The 26,592-nt window shown below is 46.1% G+C and overlaps 1 long non-coding RNA gene across 1 annotated transcript in view; it reads right to left on the reverse strand.

The window, feature by feature from the left end:
* LOC146833284 (uncharacterized) overlaps positions 1-25,539 on the reverse strand; it is a 29,360-nt gene extending 3,821 nt beyond the window's left edge. The window contains exon 1 of the long non-coding RNA XR_014960558.1: positions 25,407-25,539. This is a non-coding gene — a long non-coding RNA (uncharacterized LOC146833284). The remainder of the gene's footprint in view (positions 1-25,406) is intronic.
* Positions 25,540-26,592: the final 1,053 nt, after the last annotated feature.

The raw sequence follows: 26,592 nt of genomic DNA on the forward strand, positions 1-26,592 counted from the left end.
ATATGATACGGCCTCCTATCTCCACCATCCGGGCAGGTACTTCCCACTGACTGCTAGCATCTCCAAGTACGCACTGCAACCTTCTAAGGAGGTGACTGTTGTCATGATGATGTGGATGCAGTTATGAAAAAAGATCAAACATTGATATTTTTGTTTTGGGTCAACCAAGGTGAGGCTTCTTTTATTTGGCCTATCACATTTATACTGTCATTGAATAATTCTTTGGTTTGTAACCACTGTTTGCTGCGCTCTTTCTGAAACTGCCTCGTGTGAATGCAGAAATGTGGGATCAAAGGATGCAGGACAACATCATCCTTAAAAAGTTACTTGAAGAGCTGGACAGTGGCTGATCTTTCTTTGTGCAGGTGTTTGGACAACACAGTAAAACACATTATTCTCCCCGTGAATGGAAAGGCCTTGTTTACATCAGTGCCTAGTATAGCTCCTAGAAATTGCATTTTTCTGCGAAGAACTAGCGATGATTTGTCCTTGTTTAAAGTAAGGCCCATATTGTTGATGAGCTGTAGACAGTCTCAGGTAGACAGTGATTTGACCTTAGGACAATTTCCTTCGACTAGTCGATCATCTAAATATGAGAAGATTTGATGGTCTTGCTTTCTTGGATTTGCGACTACTGAAATCACTTGTTCTAACACCCCTGCCTTGATCATAGTAAGAATGTTGGCTCATAACAGATGAAGATCTTGATGGGATTTGCTTTGTGTTGGTGTAAATGGTGGTTTCTGGATAAACCCCAGTGGGTGATCAAATTACATGAGATCCAATACCCAGCGATCTGTTGGCATAGAAGCCCATTGTTTGTGACGAGACGAGATGTTCCCTCCTACAGGGATGTCTGGATTCTTCATGAACATCATCTTTGTAGTGTCACTGTCATCTTGAGCCATGGCCCTATGGCTGATTTCCAGCACTTCTAGGAGGAGCCTGTATGTGATATGACGCGGGTGGAGACTCCCTGTGTTGTTGTGCATAACCTTGGCGGTATATCTGCTGAGAAGGCTAGTATGATTGATACCTATATGGTTGGTAATCGTCTCTGTAAGAGTATTGATCTCATCCACAGGGTTCACAAAAGGGCTCAGGTCATCTTTGTTGAAGGATTCCTAAAGCTCTTGCTGTGTCTGTGTTTGATTTGAGAGACTGGACAGCTTCAACAACGTGTCCACCAAACAAGACTCTCTCTTGTACGATCTTGCTTTGCACCTGCAATCTAAATGAGGTGGAAAGAAACCAGCCCTGCCAATACAATACTGCTGCACCTGCCAACTGACTGAATCCAGTTGTTGGACTATCCATTACCTTGTCAATGATTGCAGAGAATTTCCTTTCTCCCTCCTTTAGTATAGCTTTTATCTCTACCTTCTTGTCATCCCTTAGATGGTCAAGATATGGACAAATGTTGTCTAGTCGTCTGCCCTCTCAGAATGTATGACGATACAATGAAAACATTTACAACGCATGCCTTTACAACACAGTTTTTACATCGCAACATCCTTTACAACGCATGATTTTATATCGCATGCCATCACAACGCATATTTAGAAACTACATTTACAACGCATTCCATTACAACGCATACCATTACAACACAAACCATTACACCGCATATTACTTTTAGGGCAACAGTAGGGTAAGCGTTGGATACTGTAGGGGTAAAAATTACTATTCCCACTCCAGTGAGTGCAACTGTAGGGTAAGTGATGGATAGTGTAGGGGTAAAAATTACTATTCCCACTCCAGTTAGTGCAACAGTAGGGTAAGTGTTGGATAATGTAGGGGTAAAAACGACTATTCCCGCTCCAGTGAGTGCAACAGTAGGGTAAGTGTTGGATAGGGGAGGGGTAAAAATTACTATTCCCCATTACTTACCTTACATTGCGTTGTAATGACATGCATTGTAGTGACATGCATTGTAATGACATGCGTTGTAGTGAGATGAGATGTAATGGCTGCATTGTAATGGCATGCGATGTAAAGGATGTTGCGTTGAAATGACTGCGTTGTAAAGGTAGTGCGATGTAATGACTGCATTGTAAAGGTTGTTTCCCGCCCTCTCAATATGGTGGCTCTGCACAAGGAGATGTCGGGTGTCTGGATCTTTGTTGACCTGCCTGCAGTACTACTGATACTACACCGGGAAGACCAAAAAAGTATTCTGGGATATTTTCAGGCACTTTATACTTTTTGTTGAGCCTGGGAATCACGGCAGCCTCTGTGGCTGGAGTCTCTCCTCACTTTTAGGCCTTCTGATTAATTATGAAGGATTATTTATATGGCCCCTACCATTTCTCTTGCTGGTTCTTTAAAATCATAAAGAAAACAGTCATTTTCTTTCATTGGTGTTGGCAAATCAAATCTCTTAGATGCCCTGTTGATGAGAATGTGAAAGCGTCTCATGTCATCTGGAGGAGAATCTGCAGCGGGAAGGTTGATATCCTTTGAAATGGTTGTTACGTAATCATCCTGTCCCAAAGCAGAAGATTGTGGAGTGGCTAGGAGTAGCTGACATTCTTTCTTATCCTCATCAGACTATGGGTCATCGTCCCTCATTGGTGTTGTAAATTGAGTTGCTAAAGGAGAGTGCTGAGTCAGAGGGGTCTAAGGACCTTGCATTAAAAGCCCATGCATAGGAGGGCATGGAGTTATCTTATATGTGATCTTGATTGAGATGGAGTCCCATATCCTGCAGGCTCTTTTGTGAGCTCGGATGTCACTGAATAAGGGAAGACCTTATAAAAATCTGCGACCGCAAGCCGTGGACCTCTTACTAGAGATACAGAAACGTGGATCGTGGGCTATTGCGTTGTTAGGGTAGTCTGATTGCAAAGATTGTATGCATACTGACAAGTGACAGTGAAATACTCTTCTCCGATATGAAGGTGATTCTTGATGATTTTGGTGTTTTCTGTGGATTGGTTTTGTTAACTGTGTTGTCGTCGACAGTGTTGTTGTTGACGTTGTTATTGTCATCAATGGTGTTGATGGAGTTGCCTTGGTTAATTTTGTACACAGCCTAGTCGTTGAAGCTGTCGTTGAAGCTGTCGTTGATGGTGTCGCGAATGGTCCTGTCGTTGAAGGTCTTGCTGTCATTGGGGCTAAAGTCCTTATAGTTGACAGAGACTTTGTCACCGGTGTTGTCATCAACGAGGTTTGGCTTGCAGTCACAGGTGGCGACTGGACTGAAAGCTTCTTCATTTACAATATGGTCTTCGCCAAATAAGGTCTCGCCAACAGCAATATTGACATGAGTCTGCTTCCTCTGATATTCTCGTCTTTGGTGTAGGTTTATCAGTAGACAGCTTGTGGGCTGTTTTTGAAGGACATTTTTCACTCTCTATGACTACCTCAGGAGTGATCTCAGTTTTTGTCAGACTGTGAATGAAACCTTTTTTGCACTATACCTGAGGTATTTGAAGTGCCCTCATATTTCTCCTTAGAAGTGTGAGTTTCTCCTGGTTTTGATATTTGGATCCATACTAAAAATCTACCAAGTCGATCTTCAAATGTTTTCGTAGAATAAGTGCAACATATTTTGCAGTCCTTTGCCTTGTGGTCAGGATATAAACAGTCCCTCTGAAGGTCTTCAGAGCAAAGCCTTTTTCTGCCACGGGTACACAGGGTCTAAAAATACCTTTTTTTAAAGGTTCAGCAATAATCAAGTCTTGTCAGGTTAAGAAGGTCTTAGATGTGGATATATTCTCTCAGAAATAAAGAATTAAGCAAAAATAACCAAGTTATTTGTGACTGAGAGAGCAGCGCTTAGGGGACTCTCTTCTCATTTGACATGTGGTAGAAATCCAAGACAGGGTGACCTGTGTGAGAAGGCTTAATATGGCGCTGTATTCTGATAAGCTGAAGTTAGGATCAATTTAAAATGGTGTGAATAAGCTACTTCTGTGAGTATTTTAAAACTTTCTTGTTTAACATTGCGCTGCTCTCTGTGGTTACCGTGGAACTCTCAGCTTGACATTGGGATGATTCAAGCATTTGAATCTATGAAAGATTCAATAGTGGAGAAAAAAATTGCCTCCGATAGAAGTAGAAAGCATAGCTTTCAGAAGAAAGAACAGAGCTCTGAATTCTACCTGTAGTTGAATCATGGTAGAAAATCTACATTTGGAAACCCTTTGGGGATTTGGAGCCAGTGGTGGCTGCTCCCACGAATCGGTAGGGGGTTGGGGAGCGGGGAGGGGGGTATGTAAAAAAAAAAATAGGCTCACTTACCTGCCAGCTGGCCTGCAGGCTGGCCGCCTCTGTTCTCTCCGCCTTCTTTTCCTGGCTTCTCTGCTAACAGGAAGCAGGAAGCACCCAGGCTCCCTAAGCCATTCTGAGCACTGTGGTTCAGCACTCAGACAGGGAATGGGAGCCTGGGCATGTTCTGTAATGCAGCCTGGGTGGAGAACATGCAAAGTGCGCATGAATATTTGGACGGCCAGAGACGGACGGTCAAACATTCATGCTCACTTACAAAGAATGCGCACCACTGCCCCTTCTCCTGTCATCAGAGCAGCCCCGCCCCACCACACAAACTGCCTCAGCATGGAAAAATAAAATGATATTAAACTCGCATTATTATCATTTTCTTTTTCCTTTTTTTAAAGTATTGAAAGGCAGTGGGGCGACGCTCCTCCGCATTAGCGGAGGAGCCACCCCTGTTTGAAGCTCTGAGTCTCTCCTCCTCACTGTCCACCATTCAGGTCCTAAAACAAGTTGGACAGACTAGGGATAGTCAATGGCAGTTTCAATGTTATTAGAGTGGATGCGTGCACTGCTGTGTTAACATTGGCTACTGATGTTTCCCAACCTGGCAATGGGGAATATTTCAATGCTGGAGAAACAGGCGGTTAAGTCAGGAAAGTCTGTAGCCAGTCAGGATGTAGCACGGCACAGCCACTGTTTCTTTAGTTGCCTGTCTGTCTCTGTGACACAGTTCCATCATAGTAAAGTATTTTTGGGCTCCCACTTTCTTCTTCTGCCTTAGGCACGCCTTAGTCAGCTTAAACTAGCGGTTGACCAGGATCCATTCTAAGGCGCTTTAACTCTTACGTTAACGTCCTAAAGTGCAGATTAAGGGTTACTTTTACTGTTTACACTTAACAAGAACTGTGTGGACAATTTAAGGTAGCTGGGGAGGGTAAAAAGCTTTTAAACTTTATAGTAACATTGGACTCCGCGGGTAGGAATGTAAGAGAAGTAAGCTCATATACTTGTTAGGTGTCCCTTTATATTCCGGTTCTGTTTTTAAATGCTTTTAGGGCTTAGCTTTCTAAATGCATTGTGTAATTATATTTTTGGGTAATTATAATGGCAATATTATTTCTTTAATATGTGCTACTGAGTTACGAATTCCACTGCTCTGTTCATGCACCACCAGGAGGGAAACTCCCAAAAGGAGTGAAAGAGATCGTTTGTAGCTAAATTTGGCAGGGAGCAGGGCAAGGCGCCCGTTAACCCCAGGTCACCGCTCTCTGTACTTCGGCTTACTTTAAAGGTCACAGATTTCATCCAAGGTGCAGACTCGGGTGGCACCACAAAAGTGGAAGCACAGCTCATGACACCCGGAATCAGCCGCAAAAGTGTTTCAAAGGCGAGAGGTAGAGAGAGGAACGTTGTTCTCCAGGTTCCAGATATAGCCAGGGCAGCTGCAGCCAGGCAGGGTGAGGGCCTGTGACTGTACCGCCGGCCCTCCGTGACACCCGTGGGTCTCCACACCGCAGAGACACGTGACACGCTTCGTCACCGCCTTCATACTTGCACCTAAAGATAGACATCTCCAGCAAGATGGAGGCCAAACAGGCCCAGCAGAGGTGCGCCCTATCACTGGTATTGACGGTACAGCAGAGTTTTTTCAATTTTTTCTGTTGTTGAGATACTGTCATGTTTATTTGGCTGTATCACTTTAAGAACAGATGCTAAACAGTGCCGCAAGCACGAGGCTAATAATAGCAGACAACTGCAAACTCAGAACTTCTTATTATGAGATTCCAAAGCAGGGAACTGAGGAAAGAATCCTTCTGTCATAACAACTATAGACTTAGAGCCCGGGAAATGGGATCTGGAAACTACAGACCCAGAAAACGGGACGTAGGACCAGGCAACCGCGAAACCAGAACTCAAATTCTCGAGTTTAGGATCAAGAATCAGGATTCTGGATATCGCAGATGATCAAACTGGGGACCAGCGGAGGTAAACCCATAGCACCCGATAAATGCGCTCAGGACCAGAGACCTTCAGAGCCAGAACATGAAATGCGACCCTGTTCAAGAACAGGCGAACACAGAGCTCGCATCACAGGACTAAGGAACAGGGAGCTGCAGGCTCATAACTTGCATAATAAGAGTCAGAACCGGTGAATCACAAACGCAGAAGTAGGATGACAAAACTAAGGACCAGAGAACGTTGGACCTAGAACTTAGGTTCTTATTGTCACAGACCCTGGTCTCAGAGACTCCATGTCGAGGCCAGGGAGTTATGGATCGACAACTGAAATCCTCAAACACAGGATGACGGAAATGCAGACCCAGAATATAAAACTCAGGATCCACATACACCAGACCCAGAACTCATATGCACGATCGAGTACAGCTGACTCCGAACACAGATTATTGGACTCATGAACTGATAACCGCTCACCCAAAACTGAGACAGTAAGACTCATGAAGACCTAACTCTGAGCAAAAACTTAGATCCTGGACTCAACACCAGGAAGTGCAGTGGCAGACTTTATTACCATAGGATCCCATACCCAGGACCATGAAACTACAGACCCAACGCTTCGATCCCTGGAGTGGGAACGGAGAACAGCAGACTAAGAACTCAGAAAACCAGACACAGAACTTGAGAGCTGAAGACCCACCACACAGTTCCGCACATTCTGGGGCAGAGAATCAAGGATTCAGAACAAAAGTACTAAGAAAAAGACTCAGGACCAGAAGTTTCGTCCTTGGACCTGAGACCAGCTGTAGGGTTGAAAGTGCCTAACACAGAAACTCTGTGCCGCCCTGCTCCCGATTTCACCATTCCTGGCTGAAGGAGTCCATTTAATCTCCCTGCTCAAGAAACTCGATTCCCCAGTCTTCTGGCAGCAGCTCACTAAATGGGACATTTGTTTACCCATCAGAGTATTTGACTTGAGGGTTTACCCAAAGTGGCACTCCTTTTCCATGTCTAGGCATGGCCAACACTGATACTTGCTGGCAGCTGGTCCAAAGTCATAGGGCATAAGTCGTTTTTAGGTCGAACCTAGAGCAGCGCATGCGCTGCTTGCTCGACTTTTAGTAAAGGGGTAAAAAAATGCTGCCATGGCCGGCCTAGAGCTTGAGTGCATGTGCGCGAGCACGCGCTTTGCGTGCCTTACTCTGTGCTTCAATTCCCTCCACCTCCTCACCACAGATCTCCACTTTCACACTCACGGGCGCACACTCCCGTTCGCGGCCACATGTCTTGTTTTTATCTACTTTTGCACATGCACTGAAAGTGCATCAGTGCATGTGTCTGCAGTCTCCTTCAGCCCTGCACTCCTCCTGGTCTCCAACCCTGCGTTGTTTTGATTCACGCCGATCCTTCTCCTGCTTCACGCCGATCCTTCTCCTGCTGTCTATTGCATCTTGACCCACACTCAACAGCGGCCCCCTTCGCCCCCCCTTTGTTCTTCAAAATCTGTCCTCTGACCTTGATTACTATCTGCTTTCCATTTCATCCGTCTCTCCCCGCTGCCTTACTGCTTCTTCCATCCTGCCCTCTCACTACTGAGTCAGGCTCTTTTAATCCTTGTTTTCATGGTTGCTGTTTTTTTCCACCAGTCTGAGTCCCCCTGACCTCTGTCCTGTTTTTGCCCATCCATGCAGTTAGCTGGCCATGGCTGTGCACATTTTTGGTTTCTTTATAAGAATGCGAAACTCGCAAGTTGGAGCTGACTTTGTAGTTTCAAGATGTGTGGGGGGGGGGGGGGATTCAACCCTAATCTAGCCAATCACATTGTCATAAAATTTGAAAAAGTGACTGACACGACGGACTTGCGAGGTTAAATGGCATAGCTATACAAAAGAGTTAACCCATTAAAGCTCGCTCTATCCACACTTTTTTTTTTTTTAAAAGCAAATGTCTTAAAACCAAAAAGGATTTACACCAAGCAACAAAAAAAAGGCATGCTCTGAGTAAAGTTCTACTTTTAAGTGAATTTTGGTGTAAAACCTTTTAGATGTCAGGTGAGAGCAAAATTGTTCACTCTCCTATAACTTTTTGCCCCACAGACAGATCTTCAAAGATACTTAGCTGAACTAACTCGACTGCCAAATGTCAGGCAAATCCAGCAATGGGGTCAAAAGGTCTAGGCGAATTAAAGTATGCCTTTTCAATGAAAGTGAGACTCAAACATAACTACACAGTGGCTATCACCACCTTGAAATGCAATATACATGTATAGACAACATACAAATTGAGAGAGAGAGAGACACACAAATGTTTTGCAAAGAGAAGCACGTTATGTTATTTGCTATATTGCTGTATTGCCACAGTTAAGGGCTCAAAGGAACAAACGGAACAATCTAGTTAGTATACAGTTGCACACATAGGGTAATCCTCACCAACTTTGTTACAGAGTTATGAAAGAAATGTGATCGGTTCTGAACTCAAAAGCACCAATTCTGAGGAGAGAGCACACATTAAGTTGGTGTCATCAGGCTGATTTGTGGGAGCAGCAAAAATACAGCAATAAGTAGGAGGATTGGTGGGTTCAATCAAAGCACTGCTATGTGCTGACAAAAAGGGGATGAATTAGGGGTAAAAAAAACGTGATATGCAAGAGTCTAGAGTATTGCTTTTACATTTTAGAAATAAAACCAAATGTTTAAAAGCTACAACCTTCTCATTAAAATAAACATTTCGATTTGTATATATTATTGTTTGTTAATTAAATAAAATTGCAGCTTGTGCATATGTATGATCTATCATATAGATTTGTTTCTATAGATGTATGTACTTTTTGACGCTCACATTGTAAGAACTGTTTTGGCTTAGGTCCCCAGCTTCCAATAGTGATTCAGTGGGAGTCATACCAATCAAAGTTTTACGAACCGCTGCAGCTGGCTTACAGATCCACACAAGCACCCCAGAGGTGCTAAAATATACATAATATCATGTCTTCGTTCCTGTCATTTCAGTAGGTAGGGCCTTCAATTCCATCCCAAAACATCCTGTGAACTCTTCATCGGTCTCTTCATTAGCTGATGAGTGCAGTAAGGGAGGAGGGGCAGAGACCATGAGTGTGTATAAGCATCATATAAAAGAATGATGGGGGCCAAAGAGGTGGAGCCAAGGTGGCCTGACCAAGATGCTCATTTAATTGCACTAACAGATCGGATGATTTCCAGGCTGGACTGGCCATTGTAAGTCTTACAATGGAAGCATCCAGCCAAAGTCACATAGTGAATCCGGTGCATTATAGGCGAGTGCAGAAAGTACAAACATGACCACTTTGGTTGGTGGAGAGGCGGAGATATCTTGCCATCACAAAAGAGGTGTGGCAGAGCTCAGAATGTGAGGCGGTCTGCCTTGATATCGGGACTGACAAATTGTAGCTGAAGAGATATGTGCAGTGGGGAATAGAGATCAGGTGCCCAATGTATACACAGAAGAGGTGGACACCAGGACATACCATATTATAATTGTACATATAAATACTGCATTCCAAACTATGTTATATTTTACACGGTGGTCGGTTATCCCACAAATCTAACATGGCCATTGCCTTTCTTAAATTGACCTGAAAACCCCTGCTTTACACAGCTGAACTAATTTGCTTTCAACGTTTAATATAAATACAGTGAATTGTGTGTAGTTTTCTAATTTTTGAAATTTACCTAAAAGGAAGGAATTGCTCTTCATAGATTGTACTTTTTTATGTAGAAAAGTTTTCCACAGCGTTGACTGCCTCAAGTCACGGCCTCTTCTCACTCAAACATTGTAATAACTAGTATCCTACACTTGGTGCACACATACACACTTCTATAGCGAGCAGCCTCAGCCCGGTACAACCCTAGCTTAAGGAGATTACCTAACATTTAAACCGCAAAACAATAGGCGCCACAGAACTCTGCACAATGGTTTTCCTATAAGCTCCATGAGGAAACAAAGTGCAAAGTTTTCCACACCGTTATGGTGTCAGTGTCACCTGCTAATCCTGTTTGCCTGCAAAAAGCTAATGAAAACTATTTTTTTAGGACAAGGCTTCCATCCTAGTTGCCTGCAGTGATTTAGATGAAAAAATAAATAAGCTGAAAACGTATTATCAGGAAACAATCAAACTCAATCTTGCACTTGCTTGACGCCCAAACTATTAGTGTATTATTAGCCTTATTAGGAACTGAAATACAGATCATGTGGCCGTAAGCCGCTGCACCCCCTCAGGTTTACATTTTCATTTGTGAATAACTATATCGTAATTAGTGAACATTACTGGGTGGGAACTACCCTCACACCTAGGTCAAAAGTACAATTATTAGTAGCACCCCCTTGCCAGGGAGCATGTGATCACAAGTGCACTACCAATGTCTAGACAATCATCCAATCTTCCTAAAACTTAATTTTAACAATGCATTACCATTTCTTCCAGGACATTTTGTCTTTCCTGCAAAATATAACCATGAACGGTTACAGTCCTTTATTCTATGATGTGCTATATAAGTATGCGTCTCAATGCCTTTTGTGGTGAACCCTCCCCCCCTTCGTTGAAGACTAGTTTCAATTTAAACCATTGATTATTTGCAAGATTACCTCAGACTAATAATCTGATTTGCTGGTTTCCCTGGTTATGACTGAAGGATGCCAGGTCCAAACAACTTTGCATTTAGTTATTACTCGCAGAAGTGGAAGGAAGTGGAACTTTCGGTCTGAGAACATCTGCCCTCTAATGTTTGTAGAAACTCATCCATGGTTACCTCTGTGAGCTCAGGCTTCAACAAGTGAACCACCTGGCAGGAAGGGGCTATCGAAGCAATGTGCATTTATAACTAGCATTGGCATAGCCAATAGGTCTCGCCTTTGGGACCTTATAAGTGCTTAGCCAAGCAACGGTTGATGTTGTTGCACCAAAGATATTGTGCTGCATAACTAAATACTTCTAAGGTCCCAAAAGCGAGACCTATTGGCTATGCCAATGCTTGTTTTACCTGTACCTGGTTGGGGAGGGTTTCTGCTAGTTATTCCTGCTAAATGATGGCTGAGACACCTCACTTCACCTGGGTGGGTGCAAGAGGTCCTTTAGTAGCTCTGCTCTAGAGAAAATCCTCAAAGTACTTTTGATAGTATTGGATCTATATGCAATTTATTGCACAAGACAAAAACATAGACTGGGTATCAATTAAGATGTTGCAGCATATAGCTCATGAATCTCAAAAAACTACTTTGTGTGCAAAGTTTCCTGACTCTCCGCCTTGTCCTGGTCCCAAAGGTTTCCTTTAAAACCTCTGCTCCATTTCCTAAGACAAAAATTGCTTTTGCAGTTCGCTGAAAGTTTGGCCATAATGAAAAGTGAAAACAAAAGCCAAAACTATAGGAAAGAAAATGAAAAGAAACAATTCTCGGCAATGTTAAAATTATCCTCCCTCCGAAATTCATTTCTATTTCAATGGAAAATAATGATTGCCGACAGTGGCCTAAGATACCCTCTGTGTGCCCTCTGACGACTGTCTGCATATGAAACCAGTTAGTGCAAGAACCCCTTGGTGCCAAAACAAGAAGAGCACATAGTGTGCCCTGTTGACTCAAATTTATTATGTTAAAATTCGACATAACCATATTTCAAAGAATTTAACAAGTCATTAACGCCAAAAGTGTAGGGTCGCATTCGAGGGACTTTTTGGGAATGCCCATACACAAAAAGTTGCAATATAATATAACCGGGCATTAACCATGGCCCCTTCCAAGAATGCTCTGGGCCTTTACGCTTTACACGTCATAGTTTTTATAATACATTCCCGAGCTCAGGTAAGGTCCATACATAACTCCAAAGAGTTCAATTTAGCACAGTGGCGGGACGTCCCATGGTGCTTCTGTGCTGACCTGCCCCGCTCGAGAGTGGGTTCTCCAAAATCTAGGGGTTTGTCCTTAATCCAACCACATCTGGGCAAAGGTAAAGCTTGTATAAACGAAATAATGCGTGGTAATTAATTAAAAAAAAACATTATCATAGAGAAGACATTAATAACCCTCTATTGCAAGGTATCATTATCCCAACCACCTGCATTGGTTTAATTCCAAACTCACAAGCAAACACCAATTCCAAGTCTCCAATATTGTTTATTGGGCAAACAAACATTTAGGTACATCAACAAAACAACACAACTTGTATAATATACATAAAGATTTCCCCGTCCATACACAATCACTTTTTAAATATACATGGCTGCAAAATTCAGTAGTCCATGGCAGCCCATACGGAAGGTCGTCCAAAATCAATATACACACGAGGGAACAACAGAGCCCTCAAACATATATGGTGTGTATTCAAGTAATATGCACACTAATATTTAGTTGGACTCTTCCATTCCAAAAGGGCGATGCGGTTTGGCCAAACTATTCAGGCCTCTTAAGAACGAGGGAAGAAGAAAAACATAGTTGTCGTAATTTAATAGAGCTCCTGCCATGCGGGGTAGAGCAGGTAGAGACACTGTCGCACATATATTAATCAGTGCACATAATATTCATAACCACACAGTGGTACAGGTTTGTATCCAGCATCTGTAGTATTTAGATCAGCAAGCCTTCGCACACACAGCTGTCAGTTGTATTTCTATTAGCCCGGCTCATGGTGACAGTACATGCCACAATCAACGGATCTGGACAGGTTACGCCCGAGAGTGGGGGCTGGTACTGAGACGATAGAAGTGAGCGATCTAGATAAAGGAAGGGTATCATATCTGGAGAGAAAACTAACAACAACTTAGTAAGGAATCTAAACCCTGTTTGCACAGGCCATGAAGTAATGTTTCTGTAACATTGAAGCACCAGTGAATAAAGACCATATATTGGCATTATGGAGGGTTGTGGAATCTACATGCGAGTGAGAGTTCTGATATGCCCCCTAAGTACCCCAATGGCTACCCACTCCCACCCCACCATGTAAGGATAAAAGTCAGACATTCGATAGAATGGTAAAGAGGCTATGCTCTAGGGAAGGGACAAACACAAGATGAAAGCAAGCCATCCAATAAGGAGCAAGCACACAAGAGTGACAGTTAAGCCAACCAATGGTCAGCAATGGGAGGGCTTTAAGCCTACTGTAAGTTTTGGTATGTCCACAACAGGCTTTCTCCTACATTTAGGCAAGACCTAAAAAGAGTCTACACCCCCAATTCCCTGGCTTGGCTAGGACATTCAGGCAGGGTTTACAGATTCACCAAGGTATATGAGGTCAGGGTGTAAAACAACCATATATAACCATGATTACCCCAGTAGAGGCCTGGGGGAGGGAACTAGAGGCAAGAGGTACTAGGAGCAGGCAGCCTCCAACATACAATGTTTAACACAAATGGGCCGCTCCTAGACACAAAACCAAGGTGCTACAGTGCAGGCATCTTACCAAAAGTGAAAGACTGGTCTCACACACCACCTAGTGTCATGCTTCATCATTGACCAGTTGTAGGAAGGTGGATATCTGACTATGGTTACCCCCAAATTTTTGCCTAGTGTCTAGCTGGTTTTTCGACTTAGTTGGCCTGAGATCCTGCTATTCAGGATCTCAGCCTGGCTGTTCTCTCTTTAAAATGGACTCCATGTACCTTAGGTACATACCCCATTGGTTGGATCACCCTGTCAGCCCCTGTACCAGTGTACACTAGGTACCCAGGGCATTGGTGTACCCAAGGCCTGCCAAGGGCTGCAGCATGTATTATGCCACCCCAGGCTTGGCCTAACAATTTGACACAACTGGCTGATCACTCAGCTGGGGTAAGTTGGTGTAATCACCTCTTACTTAGGTGTAGTATACCTATACCTAACCTTAAATGGGACACCTGGTAACCTATAAGTCACTCCTATGGCAGGCCTTAACAATCCTGAAGGCAGAGTGCTTGGTTCCATGTGAGATGGTGCTCTGGCATGAGCTGAGCCTGTCTGCAGTGGTCGGAACAACTTCCTTCTACTGTTTCCAGATATCGTCATACCATATACTCTTAAGTGCATTATGAACCTCGCGGTTAAATGCTATCTTTGGTTTGGCTTTATCAAAACATGTCGAGTAAGGTGTCATACGAATTGGAATACTAACCCCTCGCCAATTCTGGCGACGGGGTTAGCATTCCACCCTTCTAGAGGGACACGACATGTACAGTACCTGAAACCCGGGTAAAATCAGACATAGCCTCAGCTCCACAAAATGGATGCTGCCACCACAGACACAAGTCTGCCCTCCTGCTGCTGGGAGTCCTTCCAGCTTGGGAGGTGTGGACAAAGGGTTTCCTGCCAGGGGAGGTGCATGCACCACCCCAGACAGGATTTTGTGTATTGGTCAGGTAGGGCTTGAAAGAAACCAGACATGCCTGTGGCTCACAAGGAGCCTCGGTGCATATGCCAGTTCAAACCGGTCCTGGGGCACACCAGTCCCGGGCCTGGGGCGAGCTGGACAAAGGATTGGGGGTGTAACCACCCCCCTTCCTGGTCCCACCCATAGGGAGGGACCTAGCAGGTAGTCCGGCCCCTAGAATCCGAATAAAGGTAGGAGCTGTGTCCTAAGACTTCAGACATCCTGGAATCAACTTGAAACTAAGAAGAAGACGGGAACTTCGACATTCTGCTGCACAGAAGACTGAAGAAAATCTCCCCTGTGGTCAGGGAGTGACCACCTTGCTAACGCAAGCACCATCCAGCGAATCACCGTCTGCTTTGCCGCCGCCTCCCGCCGGAGCCCGAGCCCAGAGACTGACAAGACCTGGACCTCCAGACCTCTCACCGCCCGATCCACAGTCCCTGAAAAGAGGAGACCCGTGGAGGCACCGAGACACGTGGAGCCAGCCATCCTGGAACGACTACGACAAGCTGACCAGTGCAACAACCGAGGCTCCCTCCAAGTTGTGCTTTGGGTCCTGAGAAGCCCAACCCTCGAGCAGCATCTGCACCAAAGGTGAGCCCTCCAGCATCTCCACGATCTGCGTGGGGCCCTTCTGCATTTTGCCACTCGACGCGCCTAACCGGTTGCTGGCCCGCTGGCTAGTGGCCATCTTGGCGACGAAATCTACGACAAACACCGCTGGTCTGGTTGCTCCAGACTGGCCCTTGCTCCCCTCCAAAGGAGCAATCCCTCTGACCTTGCTGGTCAGAACCAACAGCTGATTTCCGAATCCTCCTGCAATTGCTTTTGCCAAGGCTTGTTTGCTTCGATCAAGTCGCCGACACCGCCGACAGCGAGAGCCTGCGTGGGACAGCTCGTGAGCCGACTCCTGGACGTCGTCGACCTTCAGGGACCACGTGGCTGCGGAGACAAGCTACCCCTCATCACCTGTTTGCACCCGACATCGCCTGGTACCCACCTGGTGCCACGCTGGTCACTGGCTAGTGACTGTGAACACTGTCCCCTCTGCTTACAGGTCTTCAACATCTCCGATCCACTCTTGGATCCACTGCATCTCTTCCCGACCGACCGCCTGCAGCATCTTTGTCCCAGGCTCAACGGAACAGATAGAAGAAACCCGACGCACTTTGAGGCCTATGCACCCGCTTCCTGTGGGTGAGGTAAAGCTGGTACTCCGGTGCCCATGTGTAGTAATACATCTCTAGTGCCTGTGTTCCAAATCTTAAGTTCCTAGGTCATCCGGAAGATTCCTTTTGCAGTAACTTTGTACTTTTTACGCACCCATTGAAACCTATGGGAGCCCGCGTGTGACTATTTGCTCTGCACACGCCACCCGTGGACCTCCTGGTCACTAACTGACGTTAGCTCCTCGTAGGCCCAGCGATTCTAGAGGCCCTAGGCCTTTTCCCTTTTCTGTTCGTGGTACTTATACCACTATTTTAGTATATGGTTCGAGTGGCCACCAGGGCCTATCCATATAAAGTGCAACTTCTGTGTATTCTGTGATAATCTTGTTTGACGATTTGTGCTCCTGTGCTCATAAAGAGACTAGGGGTTACTTTGAGAAATAAATACATATATATTTTGAATATATATCTGTGTGGTGTCCTTTCATTGGTATAAAAGGGGGTTACTATTGGTAAAACAGCTTGCTTAACACGCTTCACGAGTTTAGCCTCAAAGACTGCTTAGCCTACGCTACCACTAGGGCAGCTAGTCCGAAAAGGTTGACTTACAACCACACCATAAGGGTTGCTTGGCATGGTACAAGGTGGTCACTAGAACTAGTGAACAGCATATACCAGGCCAACTTCTCACACCAGTCCTCGCCCTCTAAAAACTTGGTTTGATAGAGAGCGGGTGTACACCTGATGACAGGAATGCACTTCTAAACTAAGTGGGGGCCCTTACAAAGGAAATGTGGGATTAAAAGGCCATTATAGATGTCAAATCAATTTTAATTCTGCTGGCATCTATATGGTAATTAAAATAAATAATCGGTGTGCTGGGGAATCTATTGTACCCCCACCGTGGTGAATGTGGTTGACATGTTTCTGCCAGTTGGCCCAGAAGGGTCCATGGCATTTATCAGGACCTAGAAGAAAAATGGCGGGCTCCACTCTTACCAGATTATGGTGAGAGGGTTCCACTGCGTGGGATGACCTATGTCACACTCCACTGTTGTGCGGATTGTGTGTTTCAAGCCCTGGTAAGGGTGCTGATTTGCCCCATAGGAGGGTGAGGGAGGAAGACCCCTGTAGTCAAACGTTCCTCAAGGTGCGTCTTCCGCTACTGCACCTAGATCTGTACTCATCGCCTCCTCGTCTGGACTTTGTTTTATTACCACTCCATCCGTTACTTGAAGCCAGGGAGCTGTCATTTTGAGCTATTACTATCCCACCAAGCCTAGAGGTAGGAAGTTAATGTTTTACCTGACACTGGGAAGCTAATTGAAATTATGTTCCAGTGCCATCACACCCTCTTCACCTGGTCTTAGGAATTGGATAGTGATGGGGATCCGTCACCCAATCCACACTTGTTCTCATCTTACCCGAAGGTGTGCTTACCACCCCTGCATTCTCCAAGGGCTTGGGGAGGACATTTACCATACCACCTTCCCTGTCTACGGTTGTTGCTGCTTTCTGTGCCCCCGACATACAAGGGGGGCATTTGCCCAAAGTCTAAGGTGGACTTTAAAAGGAAACAGGAGCTGAAGGCTTCTCTGCTCCTCTATGTCCTGCCAAATGCTGAGGGGCACGGAAGAGCAAGGCGGTTCATAGCTGCTCCAGGGCTCTGTTCACCCACTTGCCATTATGATGTCATGATTTTTTTTAAGCTCATGTTTGCAAACATCGAGAAAGATATTTAAAAAAAACAAGCCCTCTTGCCCTTGAGCAAGTTGAGATGATGTAAACGGGAAAATCTTCACCACCTGCCGTTGAGCAAGGCTTGGGGTGGTACTTTTCAATATACCTCCTGCCCTTGGAGAAGGCGGGGGGGCTTAAGGTCTTTAATACCTTTTCACCATTGGGCAAAGCTGGGTATGGTAGTCCCAGGGCAGTGAGGGGTTACTGTGTTCAAATTTTAACAAAGCCAATTGCCACTGGTGTCCTGCCCAAACCTAACACAAAGAACACTGTTTTTTAGTGTGTTTTTAAAAAAACTTTATGATTTTTCACATATGAACAACATGAACATAAGTGTTCACTGTCACCGTCCGCACAATTGAATAACACATAGTCAAGGATTTACAAACATGCCTTGCATACTGATTTCAAAGAGTCCCAGCTGATAGCAAAGATTGAAGTCCTATAGTCACGGCCAACACCTTAATGCCAGTGTCATCACCGCCCGCCTGTCTGGGGTTAATCTCTTCTGAAGTATCGTAGACGTAAGAGCAGAAGCATTGCTAATAAATCATCATCAATAAAACATTCGTTATAACATTGATTAAATTATAATTGAAAGCAAAAGTCAGATTACCCCACCCATGCTGGGACTATGCCTTGCTCCAGTTGTGAGGCAGAGGGCCGCCGATGGGACTCGGTATATGCCCTGAATGGACCCCAAATGTCTCTGGGACGAGGAGAGGAGGGTAAAGTAGTGGAATATATCTTGCTATTCTTGTTGCATGATGCCAAGCTACCCATCCAGCACTGCAATGTGGGAACTGTCCTGTGGCCCCAGTGAATTGCAATCTCTCTTTTGGCTAATAACAAACTTAGGGCTACAAATTTCCGCATCTTTTTGGGAAAGTTTACCACATAGCACAGCAGCGCCACCTCCGGGGTGGAAACCAGGGACAAATTGATCACTTCGCCCAGTGCCCTGTGATCTGCCTCCCAATAAGGCTGTAAGAGTGCAAAATCGGTTCGAGGTGCCGCGCATTTGCGGCAGGTGTGGAGTCTGGACTGATCTAGTCTGTGGAATTTGGCCGGGGTGATGTAAATTCTGCGCAAAAATTTGAAATGTAGTAGCTTGTGTCTACTGTTTAGGGAGATATCCTTCGTGACCGCGCAGCATTTAGCCCATTGATCATCAGTGATTGGGCGGCCAAGGTCGCCTTCCCAGTCCCTACGGAGCTTGTCATCATTTACCGGGATGAGCAAGCTTTGTATAGTTTAGATATAAGGTGAACTCCTTGTTCACTTTCTATGACCAGAGACAAAGGAGCAAATGATTCGGGTTCAATTGAAATACCAGACAGCGCAGCGCGTAGCGCCGAACGCATCTGATCCAGCACAAAGCTATCCATAAACGTGGCGTCGGGAAAATGGCCGTCGTCTCGCACTGAGAAGACTTGTCCATCGGGGTACAGGTCTCCCATTTTTGTGATATACAATTTATTCAAAGTGCGCTGTACTATTCTCTCCCCTGTAATTGGTAACCAACGGGCGTTAGGGAGCAGCAGGGTAGTAGAATACAATGTGGTAGTTCTGGTGATCCGTCTCAGCTTCTCCCAGGCCCAGCTGGTAGTGGATACTGTCTGTATGTCATTTGGGTCTCTGGGAATGCCCTTGGGTAGCACCATGGGTAAATCCTCAGGAAGGACGAAGTCAGATTCTGGACGAAGGAACGGGATCCTGGCATCAGGGTGATACCATGCATAGGCATAGCTGCATTGGGCCACGAGATAGTATAAGTGCAGATCTGGCACCCCATATCCCCCTCTTTTGTAGGGCAGAATAAGCACCTGCCACCGAACGCAAGCTTGTTTGCCCCCATACCAATCTGATAAGAAGGGACCTTGACGTCAAGAAGAAGCTGTTAGGGAGGGGTATCGGGATATTATTAAAAAGGTATACAAATTTGGGTAGGACCACCATGTTAAGGATCGCCACTCTACCAACGATGGATAGTGGTAGCCTCAGCCATCTTTCTACTTGTGTTTTGAGGGTGCTGTTTCTTGCCCATAGTTGAGGCGTATAATCAGGGTTGTGTCCATATGGATGTGGCTGCATAAGTATTCAACAGAGTCTGCGCACCATTCCAGAGGGAATTCACACTCCCAGGGCTTAGTACTGGACGTCAAGGGAAAAATAACCAATTTATGCCAGTTAATGCCGAGACCTGAATGTCGACCAAATCTAATTATTTCTTTTATGAGAGGTTCTAAATTGGCCTGAGGCTCCCTCACATAAAGGACGGTGTTGTCCGCATAAAGTGAGACCAGGAGGGGGCCTGTGTTGAATTGTAGACCTCTCTGTAAATGCTTCTCTTGAAAATGGCGAATTAAGAGGTCCATAGCGAGGATAAATAACAGAGGTGACAGATTGCAGCCCTGCCATGTACCTCGGGATAACGAGAAGAGTCGGGAGAGTGTGTCGTTCAGTCTGAGCCGTGCCATAGGGCGACAGTAGAGTAATGAAGTAGTGGCTATGAAACCCATTGGCATTCCCATAGGGCGCATAATGGACACAAAAAAGGGCCACTCTAGGGAGTCGAATGCCTTCTCTGTGTTGAGCAGAATAGCTGCGGCTGGCATCTTCGGATTAGTTCTGTGGAGAACTGAGAAGAGAGTCCGAATATTGAGCGATGTAGATCTATGGGGGACAAAGCCGGATTGAGCTGGGGAGATAATGAATTCCATCAATTGAGATAGGCGCATGGCGATAACTTTGGCCAGGATTTTATAATCTAGATTTAATAGTGACAAAGGTGTGTATAACCCGCATAATTGCAGGTCTTTGCCTGGTTTGGGGAGGAGAATAATGACAGCTTCACGCAGGGTAGGGGGGAGAATTTGTTTCTCAAGGGCCTCCGCGTATACCTCAATAAGTTGCGGCGCCAAAAGATCTCTGTATGCCTTGTAGAAAATCTCCCATGAAACCATCTAACCCAGGGGCCGAGGAGGATCTGAAGGCGTCAATGGCCCCAAGTATATCAGCTTCGGAAATCGGTTCCGCTAGAAAATCTTGCATGTTCTTCTCAAGATATACTAATGTAATTTAAGACAAATAGGCTTCTTGGGCTGTGGGATCTCGCCCTACTTTGGAAGTGGAGAGGGCTTTGAAATAATCAAGAAATTTGTCACGAATGTCCGAGGTGGCAGAAAGCATTTGGTTTGTGGAAGAGCATAGTTCTGTGACATAGGCCTTACTGTATGGGGGCCGAAGCATCTGGGCCAACATTCGACCTGGCCTTTCGTCCTCAACGTACCGCCTAGCGGTTTGGTACTTGCCCAGAAAGAGGATCTCGCGATCCGCAGCTTCCCTGTATTCGGTGAGGAGGGCGAGACGTCGCCCCTCTGACTTCGGATCAAGGGAGCACCTGATGACGCTATCCAGTTCTGCCAGGCCGCGGTCTATGCGAGATAATGTGTTGCGCAGGTCCTTGAGCACTCCAGCATGTTTGGCAATGCAAATGCCCCTGATGTATGCCTTGAATCCCTCCGACAGGACCGCCCAAGTGTCCACCAAACCAGTGTTGATGGTGAAGTATTCTTCAATGGCCTCCCGTACTTCATTGTTAAAAAGGTCATCATTGAGGGCGCGACTCTGGAAGCGCCATTGCCGTTCAAACCCTGCCGGTCGGGGGACACTAAGGTGAAGCAGACTGGGGAAGTGGTCCGAGTATGTTCTCGGAAGCGTCGTGAGAGAGTGATACCAACTGGAGACGCCCGGGAAAATCAGCCAGTAATCGATCCTAGTCCAGGTGTTGTGTTAGGGAATGAAAAAAGTCCGGGGAGTCAGTGTTCGGGGCGTAGACGCATATCTGAGCCACACTGTGCCCCATTATCAACCCCGCCACAATGGTGTACCTTCCCTCGCTGTCGTTTACTACAGAGCTGGGGCTGAAGGGAATTCTTTTGTGTATGAGAATAGCTGTGCCCCTAGCATAGTTGCTAAAATCGGATTTGGGCAAGTGTGTCTCCTGTTAAAAGGCTATTTGGATTTTATGTCTGAGTAAATAGTGTATGACGTGTCTTTTCTTACGATTATCATTGAGGCCCCGAACGTTCCAGGACATCAAGGATAGACCGGAGGTACCCTCTACATTACCTAGCTGGGCTATCTGGGGCTCGTGGCATGCACGACAATTGTGATTTGTCGCAAGTAAATACTAACCGTGACAGTGAACAGTCCCACAAACATCCAAAAAGATCTATGCATTAGCAGTTGTCCCCCCCACCTAACCTCACTACCAATAAAGCAAGGCCTATGCAAAACTGGCAGCAATATACAAAGTACCAATCGAGTTGACAGTGAAGTGAAGAAAACCCAGAAGTGGTACATCCACACAACGAGAAACAAAACCAAGGAGTACACCAAAGTGGGGTTGGCAATATCACGACAGTTACCCAGCTACTTAAAACATTTCGCAAGGATGAAAAACATTATCCCAAACAGTCATATATCAATGGAAAAAGAAATACTTGGTGTAATCAGCCAGAGCCAGTTCCCGAGAAAAGTTCCAAGATGGCATCGGATCCGCTGTGTGCCGGGGAGGGTCGGGCACCATCTGCAACTGTCTGATTGTTTCGTTTGTATGCATAACAAAATTCCTGGACTTCCGTTGGACTATCGAAAATGCGGGCCTTGCCGCTGACATCCACTCTCATTCTGGCAGGGTATAACATGCCGTATTTTAACCGAGGTTCCTGAGGGTGGAATTAACTCCATTATACTTGCGGCAGGTGAAATCTGGATAAAGTGATAGCTTGGAGCTCTGCCAAGTAGTGTCGCCACGCTCCCTCCCTTGCGAGGCCCAGCTCGGTGTCCCGGTCCTGAAAGTTCATGACACGCACAATGATGGGTCTTGGAACGGTGGGCACGCTCCACCACAAATCCAGGGATAAAGGAGTCTCTTCCGAACATGTCAGCCAACAGCGATTCAACAAAGGTATCCAGGCGGCCAGTGGCGGTGGATTCCAGAACTCCCAGAATGCGAATGTTATTATGACTACTGCGCACTTCAAGATCTTTGTTTTTAAATGCCCCTTCTTTGAGAATGCATTCCACACGCTCCAGTCTTAAGAGGGACTGTGCAGTACCATCCTCGATGTCCGATATGCGGGCTTCCGCAACATCCAGGCGTCAGTCATGAACCTGAATTTTAGCCCCCTAGTTGCGAGACTCTTGTCAAGGGTGTAAAATCGACCGTCTAGGTCTCTGAAGCCCGCTCTCATCTCCTGCAGCAACGTTTTGGATTGGGTGGAGGAGTCGTCTGACCGTTCTGCATTCTGCACGCCTTCCGCCATGCCGGATCCACTCTCAGGAGCTGTTTCCACAAGTTTTTCAAAGGGAAGGGTCTTCTGTTTAGGATCTTTGCGGCCCATGCCGCACCACAATGCCACAAGAGGAGCGGCAGTAGGAGGCCCCCTGTGTGTACCGCCTGATGAAAGCAGAACCGGGCGTGCCGCAATCTGTGGGTTACACCCAGACCCTGAAGGGTGGGGAGTAGGGGATACCGCCCAAGGAGCGAACAGAATAGGCACTACATGCCCCCAAGCAGCCGGATGAAGATGGCGGCAGGGTCCAGGGGCGCCAGGGGTGTACGCTCGGTCCTAGACGCCCAGTTGGAAGGATAATGACGGGTGCCAGTGGCGGTTCTCAGTGTCTACAAAGTCCCTGTAGGGTTGTGCAGCATAGCAGGGGAACCAATTGCTGGGTGAGGAGGCTTATGGGGGCCACAGCGTTGTGGCATTGGTTGTTCTGCCCCGGAGGAGAGTCTGAGGCGGTCGCTGCACTGGACGGGTTCACGGTTTTACCAGCGGCAGTGTGGGAGGCCCGATGGCAATGAAGAAGCGCTGGTCTAGTGGCAGGGCCGTGCCTGCGTGCGGAGTGGCAACCGGGCGCGGTGCGCTGCCTCTTGTCTCCCCTCAGCTGGATGCCTACGAGCGACCAGGCGGTCGCCTCCTCGACTCACCCCCGGGCCCTGTCCCCGCGGGGCCTTAGGAAAGATGAGGGTGCTGGCTGCTTGCTTGACGGGTAGAGAAACGGGTCCGGGACTCGGCCGAGCCAAAGTTCCGACACTGGTAGGGCAGCGCGTATAATAGCCCCCGTGCCCGGTGCACTCACCGCCAGTATGCCCTCACTGGTCTGCCGGGTAGCGTCTGCTGGGCCCTCTCATCCTGGAGCTGTGCCTGGTGGTGGAGACGGCGGCCGCCGTCCCGATCCGCTCTGCCCCCAACACGTTGCGCCTCAAAGAACTAGGTTGCAGCCGACCACAGCATGCATTCAAGGGTCTGGCGGCATCAGGGACATGGCGATTACTGCCGTGTAGATGGGGGATTATGGCTGCCGGGCTGGGATGGCTGGTGGAGCTTCAACGCCACACGGCCATGTTGGTCTGCGGCTTGGCCACGCCCCCAAGAACACTGGTTTAGCAGTTGACCCTCAGAGCAGCAGGGGTGGCCCTGGCCAGGGTCGGATGGGAACCCAAAGCAGCCCTTGCCCATTTTGTCAGGCCAACCCCTGTATGGTGCATAATGAGTGCAGCAAGCGAACCTGACCCCAACAAGGAGGGTTTCTTTCACCAAGAAAATTTGGGCAAAACTGACGCATTTTACAACACGTATTTCATTACATATCCAATTGTATTCAATGTTTCCCTCAGTATTACCTTCCAACAATGCCTTGCATCTCTCCATATCCCCTCTCTCGCATGTATTTATTTGTTTTATAGCGTTTCTCATACCAGTGTAGGGTGTCGGAGTAATTTACAACATATATAAATAGAGAGACAATGAATCATACTTGTGTAAATCAGTGTATGGAAAAAGTTTCATAAGACAAAGGGGGCTACAAGCTGTAGGATTCATGACATCCATACTGGTAGGCATTTTTAAAAAGAGCTTGGGCTGGAGAAGCCTAAACTCAGGATTCAGAACGAAACACAGTGGTTAGGATTGGCTTTACTAATAAGAATTTATTTCTACCAAAACAAACCCTTTTTAGCAACATTAAGTTAATGAACAATCCATAAAAAAAATAACTCAAACCCTTTTTAGCAACATTAAGTTAATGAACAATCCAGGAAAAAAAAACATCTAATCTGTACCATGTAGTTTGCTGACACTTCATAGCTCACTGTGTTAGATAATGACTGTAACTTATGAACCGGACAGTAAATCCCTTTGACAAAAGCACTAACCCACTAAGCTATGCACATAAAATAATGTTCTGTGATCTGCATGGTATACATCCTTTGCAGCAGGCATATTAACCTCCTGCACTACTTTAGATGGGTCAAAACGTCCACTACTCAAAACTCCGATCTCTCTCTAGCAGGTACATTAATCACCAGAGTTATCTTGACACACATTGTTACCTGAAAACTACTGGATATACAAGGAACTCTGCAGCGGGTACTTTCAAAACTGCTTTACTGCTACAAAAACAGCCCCCAGTAACAAAACAAGCCCACCACCCTTCCAGCCTCACGGTAAAAGGCCCGATGCCCGGTACAACCTGTTCAGCCTTGACCCAGGCGCAGATAGAAGGGTCTGCCAAATGTGAATGAGATTCTTACACTGCACCGAGCCCATAAGGGGTGGTACTTGATTTTCGTGGTACCTGTGATGCCAATCACAAGATTTTCAGCACACAGTTGTCAAGATGCTCGAGTTCAGCACTCAACAAGCACATATTAGCATAATAATTGATCGTCCACAACATTGCTTGACTTTCAAGGAAAACAAGTACTTTAATGCACAGTAAAACTAAATACTACACATAGGAATATGTAAAATATGACATTTAGTTTCCTGGTGCCACATCAGGATAGAACCTCTTACAACTATTTCCCCCAGTCCCATGTTTATGGTCCTGTAGGTGTCAGATCTGTCAGAATTAACAAGTAACTTTCTTGCACTCACATTTCTGCAGGAACGTCACGTAATGAAGAAAGATCCACTACTTCCCCAGTGTGCATATCTCACCCAACAATGTCAAAGTATCAATAGCAACTTGGAGAAGAAGGGAAAGAAAACAAGGAATAGAGAGGGTCCCACGTTGCACCCCAGTCTGAATCAGGATTGGTGGATCCAATGTACAAGTCTGTTGAAAGGAAAAAAAGAAGAAGAGGTGAGTATATGTATATATATATTCTCTGTTATGCACTATTTATTTCTGTTTGCATATAAGTCTACCTGGTTGATTCCCTCCTTCCAAGTGTTATGGCCATTGGGGTGAGAGAGAGGGCATGAGCATCTGTAGATGAAAACAATAAGGTAAGTAATGTGTGTAATTGGGAGACGTAGTAGTGTGGTAGTGAATGTAATGTGAATAACCCACCTAAACATGTATAATCGGTGCTCAGTATATTCTTCTCACTGTATTAAAAGTTCTGGTAACTTCTTTCTAGGTAAATGTCTTCCTAGGTATTCAAATAAACATGCATCTCCTTATTTTCAGGAAGAAAAGGAAAACTAAAAAAAGAAAGAGCCGATCTCCTCAACGCGGGACACTAATCAAATAAGTATACTGAGTTATTAAAAAATAAAGCCCATGAATACAGCGAACAAGCGCTGTTATAAATATCACGGTAATGTAGCTTTGCTTGCCTTTTATTTGTTTTGCAGGGGACTAACCGTGCTGACCAGGAGGACGAGGACGGGAACCGAAGAGAAGTGAGGTGAGGCCCGAAATCAGGATCACGCCGAAGAAGACGCCGCAGCCGCGAGGAAAGCCGACACCGTAGAAAGCGGTCCGGAAGTACAGGTAAGCGACCCGGAACAACGCTACTCGATCCCAAAGCTGGAACAAGAAGCGTCAGCGGCCTGAATCGGAGCGTCTTTACTCTCCTGGCTGACTCCCGCGCATGCGTCAATGCGGGAGTCAGACATTTTAGTAGTTTCTGTCCTCACACGCACCCGGCAGTCCTGACAGTACACCCCCCTAGAAGCCCGCCCGCCTGTTTGGGTTTATCGGGATACCGACGATGGAACGACCTCAACAGACGAGGGGCATGTATATGACCAGCAGGTTCCCACGTACGTTCCTCAATTCCATAACCTTTCCACTGCACTAAATATTGGAGTTTGCGTCTGACTCTCCGTGAGT

The sequence above is a fragment of the Triturus cristatus genome, chromosome 4_2 (assembly GCF_964204655.1).
Source record: "Triturus cristatus chromosome 4_2, aTriCri1.1, whole genome shotgun sequence".
Classification (NCBI taxonomy): Eukaryota; Metazoa; Chordata; class Amphibia; order Caudata; family Salamandridae; genus Triturus; species Triturus cristatus.